Source organism: Falco cherrug, chromosome 3 (assembly GCF_023634085.1).
Source record: "Falco cherrug isolate bFalChe1 chromosome 3, bFalChe1.pri, whole genome shotgun sequence".
Taxonomy (NCBI): domain Eukaryota; kingdom Metazoa; phylum Chordata; class Aves; order Falconiformes; family Falconidae; genus Falco; species Falco cherrug.
In genome coordinates this window covers 39,359,546-39,371,970 of record NC_073699.1, presented here as the reverse complement: position 1 = coordinate 39,371,970, position 12,425 = coordinate 39,359,546, and the positions used below count along the sequence as shown (strand labels likewise).

Here is a 12,425-nt window from a genome sequence, read left to right as displayed (position 1 = left end):
TGACTAGAGGGGTTTTATATCTCTTATAACCTTTTCAGACTTTGTCTATTACATTTTGATCAGGAGATTGACAGGGATTATGGAAAATGATGACTTTTCCATATCATGCATAGGGAAGGAGATCACTTTCTGGCATATGTATCTGTTTGCAACCATACTCTATCACAGCCAAGTTATTTTACATTGGGTTTTTTTTTTCAGTAAGCACATGCAATATGCCACATTATTACCAAGGATATTCAAAAGTAAGCACTGTCATGCTTTTGTTTGCCCTTCTTTTCCAAGCCAGTAATGATTTTTCACAAACATGAAAGGGTGTGGTGTAGATAAATATGTTAGTAGAATGGCAACAATATTTTTATCTTTACTGGAAAAAACTATGTGGATATAATGAATATGTGGGAGTGATGAATACCATTTATTACACAACTTGTCATGACTTTTCCCAAACCCTAATTATGGGGTGATTTTTTTTTTTTCTGCAGTGTGTTTACTGGATTGGCTTGATTGTCTTGGTTCATGTAAAAAATATAACACATTCATTTCCAAGATGAATAACTTTGTAACTTATTAAAAATTCTTTTGTCTAGGGGATATAAAAATTCAGGAAATATTGCAAACCATTAGTCACTGTAACAAGCTCTAAATATGATTAGAAAATCCATTTTGCAAGTGTTATCTATTGATTTATACTAGAAATCTGTGATAACTAAACTATCAGGAGTCATCTGCTGATTACAGCAACTATGCTGGTTCTCTAATCATGTTGAAAATGTGTACACACAGAACAAATACAGAAAAGCCTCAGCAGACCTCTAGTTTAAACAAGAAAAAATATTTCGCTGGTGTTCAACCATGTTCAAGTGGTTGTTCTGAGCTTACATGGTGCACAGGCCGTAACATGGATTTTCATTTTATAACCTGATAGTTGTAACCTTGGTGGATCTGCTATGGACAAAAATGGCAGTAACACAAGAACAGGTCTATTATATTGTCCAACAGTGCTGGCTGCTCTGCTAATTTAATCATGTATTTTATTTAAGTTGCATTTTTCCTTAACTCTAGGGGGTTGGGATTTTGTGCTTCTTTGTGTCATTTTTTAAAGATCAAAAGTCCTGTTTTGAAAAGTGCCAAAAAAGCTGAGCCTAGTGACTCAGTTAGCCTGCCTTAGCAGCAGAGCTGCCTTCATAACGTCCTGCTCTATCATCCGTGAAGCGGTTCCTTGCTCCCTCCAGTTACACTGATAGTGGAGCCACACTCTAAGTCAGTTTTTTAAAATGATCTAAGTTAAACATAGTTGGTCCCTACCTCTTTTTTTGAGTGTTAATCTGGATGATTTCAATGGTCTCTTTTATAATGCCACCATTCAGAGATGCTGCTGCAAACCGTGTCACAGGTAAGAATGACAAAATGGGAGACGGGAAGGCAGAGGGCTTTTCTCAGGTGGCTTCACTGCCAAGGCTTCAGATAAGATGCCAGCTGCTTATTTTTTTAAATAAAGCTGTAGGCATAGCTATGGAGTTGCAAGGTACAAACTATCTACCTAAACCAGTACTGTCTCTTCCCTTACTCAGTCCAATTCCTAAAGTAAACTTGCTCTAATATGTCTGGGTTTGCAGCGTGTCCTACAAAACATTTTAGTGTACTAAGGCAGAGAGTCTCAGCTCTTAGCCCTTGTCACTAACAATGTCCTGCCGCTGAACCTGCTTCTTTGCCAGATCTTGGCTTGTTAGATCAAACAATTCAGTATTGCCTCTGTGGTGCAGCTATCATACATGGCCAATGACCATTGCTAATATCTGAAGTTCAGTCTGAATCAGGGTGAAAGACACTCCAGTTGGGAGGGAATGCATAAGCTCTTAGACACCCTCTAAGCTTCATGTCCAACAGAAGGACAATTGAAAGTGTACTGCTGGTAAACATAGGGTTGCAAGCCTCCTGATACATATATTTTTAAAGACTTGTCCCTCGGATTGCTAGTAAGAATCTCAGCTTTTAAAAGTTTCTGTCCCTCATGACTTCTTAAGTGAAGCTTAAGAACCCTGCTAGGATTAACAACTTTCAGAAAGCAAGTAGCATATGCATGTGCTCCCATTGTTTTTATCTCATTTTAAGGCTAATTTGAAGGAGAGGAAAACTTATATAAAATATCACGTGGGTGTTGTTGTTGTTATTATTATTATTATTATCATCATCATTTATTATTATTATTATTATTATTATTGATTTGGGGCTGGCAGTACTACAATGTGTCCCAAAGAGATGTGTGTACTTTATAACTGACTGCAATGCCTCTGTATGTCACCCAGAAAACTTTACTTTTAATTGTGGGTGTACATTCAGGCCTCAAGGTGGAAATAAATGAGATTTTGAAAGTGTGAGAAGTTATCTGCTAGCAGACTTGATAGTTTTGTCAGGTCTTGGTGAAGTTGTTGACACCAAGAGAGTTGTAAACTTTTTTTCTCTTGATACATCAGATAAACTTTTAGAGAACCTAAGGAAAAAAGAACATTAATTTGTATGAATAATAGATATATGCCTTGGGAGTGATATCGAATATTCATGAATTGTGTTTATATTCAAGCAGCTCCTCCAACTCTTTTAAAATTAAGGTGCTGTGAATATGGTTTGGCAATAAAAACTTTAATACTAAAACCATCTGAAAGCACAGAAAAAGAATCTGTGACTTTGTTCCTTTGCTTTGTCAAGTACCTCAAAGTTTTTTCTTTAGTCATTTATATTTATTTAAATGTTATTGTTTTGTGAATTTTCTTTTTATAAATGTTGCCGTAACAGCTTGATTTCTCTTCCTGTGCTTAACTATTGATGGAATAAAGGGATGTCTTTTCATAAGCATAGCTTTTAAATAGACCATGAACATCAGAGTGTCTCCTCTGAAGCTGTATAATTTTAGGCAGCACTGAAATGTCACTTTTAGAGTTAGATTCTAAATGTGGCAAAGTGAAACCTTTAGCTGTTTTCTAAGTAATTTAAAAAAGAAATGGCCTGCTTGCTCTTTACAGAAGTGCATATTCAAATGGTCCCAGTAATGTGGCTGCCAGGAGCCAGAACAAAGACGGCCTTACCCTGAGTGAACTCAGCTTGGCCTAAATGTATTTCCCAAAGACTTGAATTTGGAATTGTGGAACTCAATATTAGCAAATTAAACCACGCAATAGTTGCAAGTACTTGGCAGCATCCATCAAGAAACATTCAACGACTCCACAAGTAAACAGAGAAAGCCTCTATAGCAACAGAGTGCATTTCCATTCTGCAGGAGGAAGCGTTCAACTTCTGCAGGTTTGGGAAGCTGAGGCAGGGCAGTGATCTATCTCTGTGGCTATAAAGTACATATAGCTGGAACTGCTCTTAAGGAAGCCATTTTGTAGTTTAGTCAAATGGCTTTTGATTTGGAGAACCACATATATCATGTTCTGTGCTCAGAAAATAGTTTCCAACTACTTTTAATAAATAAAGAAATAGAGGGTAGCCTTTTTGCAAAGCAAACTGGAGTGGCTGAAAAGTTTTAAACAAGTAACTAAATGACACAATCAATTTCTAATCACAAATAGATACTTGAAGCTAGTCTATAAAAATATTAATCTATTAGCTGGTAATAGCTTTAATAAACATTACTTTTATATTGGATATTTACTGCAGTTTACTGCAGTGCAACTGTTTAGGAGCTCAGGGAAAGTGACGGGCAGCAGTTAGCAGACTAATACTCAGCTGTGTGAAAACTACCTTGGTTTTCCCTTTATTGACAAAATATTGATCCATAACACTATTAATGCTATGATTGTTAGTTCAGTCTGTGTAGACTCCTTTACCTCTCATGTTCTCAAACGGCAAAGATATTACCCAAAAGAAGTGACCTGATTTCAGTTTAAGAAGGTTAAAGGTTAAAGGTTAGCTCAAAAGCATCATCTGCCTAGCTGCTTAACTTGAAACTGATCAATTTAATGAAAATCTGTTTTGCAGATGGTGTTTTAATGTCTTTGGCAGGATTTAGGCAGCTTTAACATTAGACGTATGCTAGTAAAAATTATTTCTTTTATTTGACCAGAACAACACCTTTTCTTTTATGTTTTAAGGTAAAAGGCATGTGGGATATGGTATTTTGGCAAAAGACCCAGAAGCAGAAAGTGTTGATGATCTTTCCATATGGGCTCAAAACCAGAATACCCTTATGTCTATTGCTAACGATGACTGAAGAAACAAACAAAGCTGTATTCATTTTTTACCATAATGTTTTACTTTGAACCCATAAGAAAGAATTTCAGTCAGAGCTGTCCTTGAAAAAGGCTTGTCTTCTTTGCCTAGGGTGGAATGCAACAGCATTAACATTTTTAACCTGGTAGGGCATGCTGATTGTCTTTTTCAGACCTTGTATTTGTAGATCAGCAGTACTCTTTTTCCTACTCACAGACTGAGTAGTGATTGTGTTTTAGCTGTAGGTACCATAAATAATAAGGCAAATTAGTTAATCCAAATGGTAAGTTTTATCTGGTGGAGGTTATCTGAATAAACAAAGAATTAGATCCTCAGGAGTGTGAAGCAGAGCTTTGTGTTTATGTCTTCTGAGAATCTGGCCCTCAGTTTTTGCCAAGATAATTAAGTTTCAGCACAAGCATGTCTTTCTATTTTCAGATGTATGCAATTCAATAGGAATTTCTTGGGCTGCTAATGCAATACTATTATATGTTAGCTTTGTAATTAGCTAGGACTCTATCCCTTTGCTGAAATGCATTGTAATATTACACACACAAGCATAGCTTGCACGTAGCAGTCATGAAAGTGGTGCCCTTTGTTTCATATTGACCTTCCAACTTATTTAAAAAAGAGTTTACAATGAGCCTTTGTTTTGTCCACAAGTGATCATAAACAGCTTTCTAAAGAGCCCAATAAAATGAGATAATCACAAATGTATAACATCACATATTGAAAGGGTAGAAGAACAAATGGGGCTTTTACTATATTTTATAGGATAGATTTATTGTCTGTCCTTGGGTCACTTAGGGCCAAGAATTTTCACGGTCAGCTGCTTGGTCCTGCTAGCTAGCATCCTCTGCAGGAAATGCAAATACCATGCAGCACCTGCTCTTCAGTTGGGGTTATGCACCGCTTTTTTCAAGTGAGGTGTCCACTTCTCTGCTGGTTCAAAGTCAAAAGCTTAATTAGACTAGCTTTTTTTCTGCTTCTGCCATCAGCAAAGCAGAATAGTCTGTCTGGATTCCATAATGCTGTTTGCATATTTGGATTTTAAATCAGCCAGGGATAGTGAATGCTTTGCTCATCTTTATCATGTGCAGGAGGCACAAGTGGGATTTAGTCCTTAGGTAACTTTTAGTGTGACAGTTCCCCAAGGAACACTGCTTGGGTTTTTCTCATTATCCTTGTTCTGGATGAAAGCATCGTTGTTAGGAATTAACAACTGAGGTGGGGGATGTGAAGTATATGCATACAGGGATGAATGGACTAACAGCCCCAATCACTTTGTTTGCTTTACTTTCTTTGGCATGAAATGTTGATACTTGATCAGTCCAGAATTAACAGACAATCACATTCTTTTCATTTCAATTGTCCTGCACTAACTTTGTAATTTACAGTCAAATATCCTAGATATGTGCCAGTCCAATTATTGAACTGTCATTGTCCCAGTATGATGGTAAAAGAGGTCAGGAGATTGTGCAGCATTGATTTGCATAAAAATCATTTTGGAAAGGAAATTGGAATATGTCTGCACATCTGAGGAGCCAAAACACGTTTTGGTTAATCTTATTCTTGTTTGTTTAGGTGAAGAAGGCTGTTTCAAGTGATAAACAAAAGTTATTCTAATTTGATGCTAAACAAACCTCATGATAAGTGTATTTCAATTTTTATAGTGTTTTCAGGTTTATGTTCATTTAAGGTTCTAAATGTTTTATGAAATTTGATTTCTATTGCAGGTTTTAGTTACTGTAATCCAGATTATGCCCTTGTGCTTTACACTTATAAAAAGAAACAAATGTTCAAAGAACACATTGTGTAGTCAGCTATACATAGTTATACATAATATATATGCCTACTGTATGTACTTATACACTATAGACAAGTACATTTATTTAAAAAAAAACAACAAACAAGGTGTGTGCTAACAGAATAGTAATTTCAAACCTATTTGTTTTTTATTTTAAATTTAAAATATAATAGTAAAGAAATAATTTTCACATTATATTTCATGTATATTTAATTTGATATTCAGATGTTGTCTGGCTCTGATAGTCCTACAAAATGGTCCTTGCAAAAAATAGCTTACCTTGTATTCAGCTTGTGGTACATTACTAAAGCAGAAAGGTACTCTCAAACCATGGTTTAGAGAATCCCCGTGTCCTTTCATTGAAATGCTGACCAGGATCCCAGTCTGTGTGCTGTCCTGGATGAGGATGAGGATGTACAAGGCCACTATTTGAAAGGAGCCTGTACCAGATGTACAGGACATGGACTAGTGGAGCCTGAATTCGTAGCTCCTCTTGCAGAGCAGAAAGAGTGAGCAAGGAGGTGAGCAAAAGTAGCGTAAAGAGGATCAGCCTCATTTATTCAGTATGTTTGACTCACAAAATGGCTGTATAACAGCTGGTTTTTGTGCTTGGAGTTCTTTCATTCTGACATTAAGAGAAATATGTAATTATTTCTGACCGTGATTCAAAGTAGAGATGCAGTGTATAGTGTATGTAAGAGTATTATGTCAATGTGAGTGTGTGTGTGTATGTGCATAAATAGATTGCAGCTATGGATTTAGCAGCCACTCCCTTCCAGCCTTGCAACATAGATTTCCTTGTTACCCTTAGGAGATTTTAGCTGCTATTACGCAACTCACTACAGGTGTCTTCTCTAAAATTGTAATTAGAGTTTACCATACTCTCCCAGGTGGGATTTTTCTCCAACATCTCTTCCATGTATTCAAGAACAAGTACAAAAAAAAAGAAAGAATGAGACATGACAGGAAAGTTATATTTTGACACGCATACCTGTACTTCAGCTATGCTATTGCGTTTGCTAAGTGATTTAGGAGAAACTTTCCCCTGGTCTATGCATTTGTCAGTCCATCCAGATAAAATGCCAGAATTAGGAAATTACAGGAGGGTTGATGGGAATAAAACCTTAGAGATCTCATATGTACAGGACTGAGCTCTGAGCTGTTTGATACGCAGCTTTTGAGACTGTATTGGCTCTATATGTGTCTATCGTGCTAGACAGACAAATTAATTTCTTTTTTTCTTTGGGGTACCCCTGAAGCAATGTGCCAGTTAGATTTTGTAAGGGAGGATAGTAAAGAGGCTGGCATGAAATGCTGAGAAATACCAGTTCTGTTGGTTTTAGCAAGAATTGGGTACAATGCAGGAGACATATTTTATTGGAGAAACTTCCATGTGTATGTTTGTGGGCAAAATACAATAGAGTACAACAGGAAATAGATAGTAATTACATGAAATATGAGTAGGGTTTTTATGTTAATAAAACATAAATTACTAGTGGTAGCTTGTAATATTTTTTATGCTGGTGGTCCTTCTGTTAGCCCGGCATACTTAATACAGGCAGATAGTGAAGAATGATGATCATGCATCTTCATGCTGATATATAAAGAAAGTGAAGCTTTGCTAAGAACCACAAGACCTTTGCTTTGTGGACAGCAGTGAAGGAGGATGTCATGGGTATGACCCCCTTGGTCTGCAGCAGAAGGTGCCAGCCTTGCAGTTCTGCAGCAGACAGATACACAGAGCATTGTGCACCATAGCCTCAGGGGAAACTGTGTGTGCTACTCTCCCTGTGGGAGGGAAGGCATTAATATAATCTTTAGCTTTTAAAGGCAGGGGGCACTAAAGGAAACAAAAATTGAACAAAGGTAGTCCTTGAATGATGAAGTGTGCAGATTCCCATGCCTTGGGCATCCTACTACAGTAGCAGTGACAAAACCCCCCAAAAAATAGTTTTGTCATATATGAAGAGTATAAGCAATACTCCTTGCTTATATGCAGAAATAGGAAACTACATATTGCTAATGGGAGACATGAATGGTAGTATACTAATCTTATTCCAAGAGTGGATATTTGACCACAAGTTGCCTAATAAACATTTTTTCCATTTTTTCCATTTAAATTTTTTCCATTTAAAATTTTATCTTAGAGCGTTAATCAAACCATGCTGTTAATATGATTCACGTATCTAAAATACATGACTATATTATTGCTGCATTGTGTACAGACAACCTAACTTACAAGGACAGTATTCAGGAGTCTGCCCAAAGAAAAGTTTATTTGTAACCTCTGTTCTCCCTTGTAAACTCTCCCAAAGAAGAGCATACGCCACTTCATTGCACTGCTCCTGGAGAGAAAACCCATAAAGCCACCTCTACCAATAAAGGCAGCACAGAATCTGCTGTTCACGGATAGTTTGTGCCCAAACTTTTTATAGAAAAACATTTTATAGAAAAACAAAATTCAGAGACAGTTCAAGTTCAGTCATGTTGTGATGACTCTGTTTAAAACAAAGTGTTACAGTGGAAACTGTTCTTACCAGAACTTTAACAGGCACTTCCAATGGTCTATATCATCTCATTCTAAAGTTGTTTGACAAATATGGAATTTTTCCATTGACATCCTAAACTTGTGGTTGGGCCTATTGCAGTCCTTGCCTGGGGGAGTGGGGGAGGTCAGTTGTCTCCAAACTTCTTTATTAAGAAGGAAGATGTTTTCCTTGGGAAATCCTGAAAAGTTGCAACTGGCTCAAGTATCATACCAGCTTTGACTGATGTTATCCTTATGATAAATTCAAAACTCTGGGTCCTAATGGCAAAAGAAATTGAAGAGTACTTCTTCTTATGCCCAGAATCATAGAATCAGAATATCTAGAATTGGAAGGGACTCATAAGGGTCATTGAGTCCAACTCCCTGCTCCTTGTAGAACTACCTAAAACTAAACCATGACTAAGAGCTCTCCTTGAACTCTGACAGGCTTGGTGCTGTGACCACTTCCCAGGGGAACCTGTCCCAGGGACTGATCATGCTCTCAGTGAAGGACCTTTTCCCAGTGTCTGATATGAACTTCCTCTGATGCAGCTTCATTCCATTGAAACAAGGTTCCTACTTTCTACATAATCTAGGCAAAAACTTGCTGTCTGGGAAATAGATTGGGGCAAAAATACTAAAGTTTTCTAATTGAATAAACACTTTGTGAATGACCAAATCTTGATATTTTCACAGCTAGAACAATGAAACAAAGTCTGAGGAGGACCTTGGTATTCTTGCTCTTCGTGTCTGTGAGTGATGAGACCATGGAAAAAGGCTTGCTTTACTACTGAAATGAGGCAGCTTTTAGTATCTAGATGTTACTATTTTGGAAACACCCTTTTGGCATTTCCAGATATGTATGCATCTAATGAATAACTGGAAATTAGTAAGAATGAAGCTGGTGGAAAAAACCAAGGCCAAACTGCAAGTGTTTCTAAAAACCTTATGTCCTTATTTCTCCAGGAACTTCTGACACTCAAAATCTTGGACCCAGGGAGAAGGCAGGACCCTGCTGGGGTATATCAGCACAGGATCTTCTGAAGTCAGCTCTCAGATGACAAAGATTAGAGGCCACAAAAAATAGTTTAAGACTAATTTTACTGAATTTGTGACCTAGAGTCACTGGGCAAATTTGAAAGCACTACTGTATTGGCTCCTGGGACTAACCCTGTTGCAGATACATCTCAGAAATAGGTGTCATACCTAAGTTGTGGATATCCTTTGTCAGTTTTTGACATTCTAAAAGAATCTCATAGGCGATGATGAATTGGCTATGCTGTCAATGTGCTCTGCCTTCCAGTTCATATATTCACTGGTATTTCTTGTAACATATCAGGCTTCACCAGTATCTTCATGATACTTGAATTTCTGTGACTTATAGAACTCAAAGGATGAAAATATTTGGAACTAGTTACTAGGAATCCTGATGGGTGTTTTTGAGAAAGAGCAAACTCTTTCTCGGTTAGACACTTCGTAGTCTTTATGTTTTTATTTTTTTTTTTTTCATTGCTTGAAAAACAAAAATAAGTTTGGGTGATCATCTATGACTTAACATATTACATGTAGGACCTGGATCCAGACATCTTCCAGTTTCTTTTCTTTCATGAGTTCTCCACTGAACATCTCAAATTCTGTGGCCTTAGCTACCTCAAAAGTATCAATCAGATGACAAGGTTTACCTAAAGCACATTGGGGTATACAAAGGACAAGAGCTATGCTGGTTGTGAAAAGCTGTATGTATGTAATATTTTTTTATGATAAAGAAGAGAGTTGAGCAGGTAATCAATAAAAAGAGAACTCTGAAATCTCATGTTACAGAGTTCAAGCCTGTATCCCAGTTCTCTCAGCTTTTGTGCTCTGCAGATACAAAGGCTTTGTGCCTCACGTGTTCACAGCAGGAGCTAAACAAATGTCTCTCTTTTACTTCTAGTAGTTGTTTGTCCTAATAGATTTAGAAGGTAAGCTCAATACTGTCTGGACTAGGAAACAGAGCATGGCATTGGGAAAAAGGAAAATGTGTCTCTAACTGAGCAGAGGTGAGTGAGAGGTTGGTCTTCACTGTGTTTGGCAGTCTAAATGGACCTTATCGAAATGTAATTAAGCATACCACTTAATTTCTTCACATATGTGAAGAAATATCTATCTGTCTTTCTGTCAGCCTATATTTATCTGTACAGGTGCTTAGAAAAGTGTCTGTTACTGGGAGGAATGACTTAGAGATGGAGTCTGAAGTTGTTCATGCTCATGAGAACTCAGACAGATATTATCCAACACTAGTGTTAGGGAGCAAGTCACAGCTGGGTTTCTTGCACAGGGGGTGCATTGCAGGGAAGCAAAAAGGCTGGGTTTGTGTGCTTATAAAAATGTACACTTCTCAAGATAAACAGAATTTAAAAATATGTGTGTCCATACATACCCCAGTCTTCTACTGTCAGCTGCTATATTACTGTATAAAGGTATATATGTTAGTGTCTGCTGTAGTAAAGGTTGGATTTTCTTTTCTGTTGTAATTTCCTTCTCATGATTTTCTTACAAACATTTTTAGGACTAAAATTATAAGGACTTGGTCTGGGTGTAAAGAACATCTCTTTCTTCTTTGGAGCTGTTTCTGAGTCAATTAGTCATGACATATCTTTCCAACCTGTCCTAATGAAAAGTACTGCACTGCAAATAAAGTTGGTCAAGTACATCTCTTGTAGTGGCTGTCCATAACAGAAGAGAATGCTGCTTTATAAGCAACAACACATTAATAGGCCAAGTATGCAATCATCGTCCTAACACAGCAAATTATACCATTATTCCACCTTATCTAATCTCTTTGCTCTAGACTGGCTAACAACAATTGCTTCTCAGAGCAGAGCAAAAAAATCTTCATGGGCTAGTATGGAACAGTGTTGCTCATACTTGAAAATTCCTTTCCTTCTTATATACCCTCTGTACTTAAAGAACAATGAATTAACATAATACAAATTCAAATATGATTTTTTTTTTCCAAAAAGGTGTCTTTGGGTGGTCTTATATGTACATAAACATCAAATCAATTTATAAACTGAACTCTTGGCTCAATCACATGCAGTGGGAAGGAGTTCCACAGGTTAATTTAACCTCCATATAAATATATTTTCTCAGCTTTTAAAAATTTCTTTTAAAATTCATTTAAGTTATTAAGTTTTGTTTGTTTAGTCATCTGGTAACAAGAAAGATCATATGTTCTTACTTGTTTTACGGACTTTCTATATAATCTTTATGTCTTCATAACAAACTTTATGATTATTTTATGATCTTTCTATCATGTCTGTCTTTTACTTACACTATTCATACACCAAAGAATTTCAATCTGTTCTGTGTTTCTTTTAGTGGAAGTTTTTCCACGTTTCTGCTACTCCCATCACTGATCTCTGAACTCCTTCTACCCCTGCTAATTTTTTCTTGAGACATACAGATATTTCAGAACTGAACACACTGTTCTCAGTGGAGCTGTATGATCTTACTGTCCCATGCCTGGTGTAGCCAAAAATATAATCTGCTTTAAACAAATCCTATTGCATTCAGGGCTGGAAATATGTTGCCTTTCATTGCATGTCTCTTCCCACGCCCTCCTTCATACTGGTGCCCAAGTGTCCTAGAGTGGTTACATTTAACTTAGATACTGGTAACATGTTTGATTGGTTCAAATTAATCTTTCTAATACACATTTTCTGGGATTCATTTGTCAATAATGAATTTCACCTGCATGCTCAGCTAACTTTAAACTCTCTGGCATTCCTGATGGTTCTTTGGCTGGTCTTGACTGGCATGAATTTGTTTACACCCTCTGCAAGGTCAATCCTAGTTTGATGTTAGGAGACACAGAGGTAACTTTTGTTCTGTTAAATG

The 12,425-nt window shown here is 36.9% G+C and overlaps 1 protein-coding gene across 1 annotated transcript in view; it reads left to right on the top strand.

Moving 5' to 3' along the window:
- Positions 1-12,425, top strand: part of ZFHX4 (zinc finger homeobox 4) — a 149,520-nt gene that overhangs the window by 28,278 nt on the left and 108,817 nt on the right. The gene's annotated exons all lie outside the window — the stretch shown is intronic.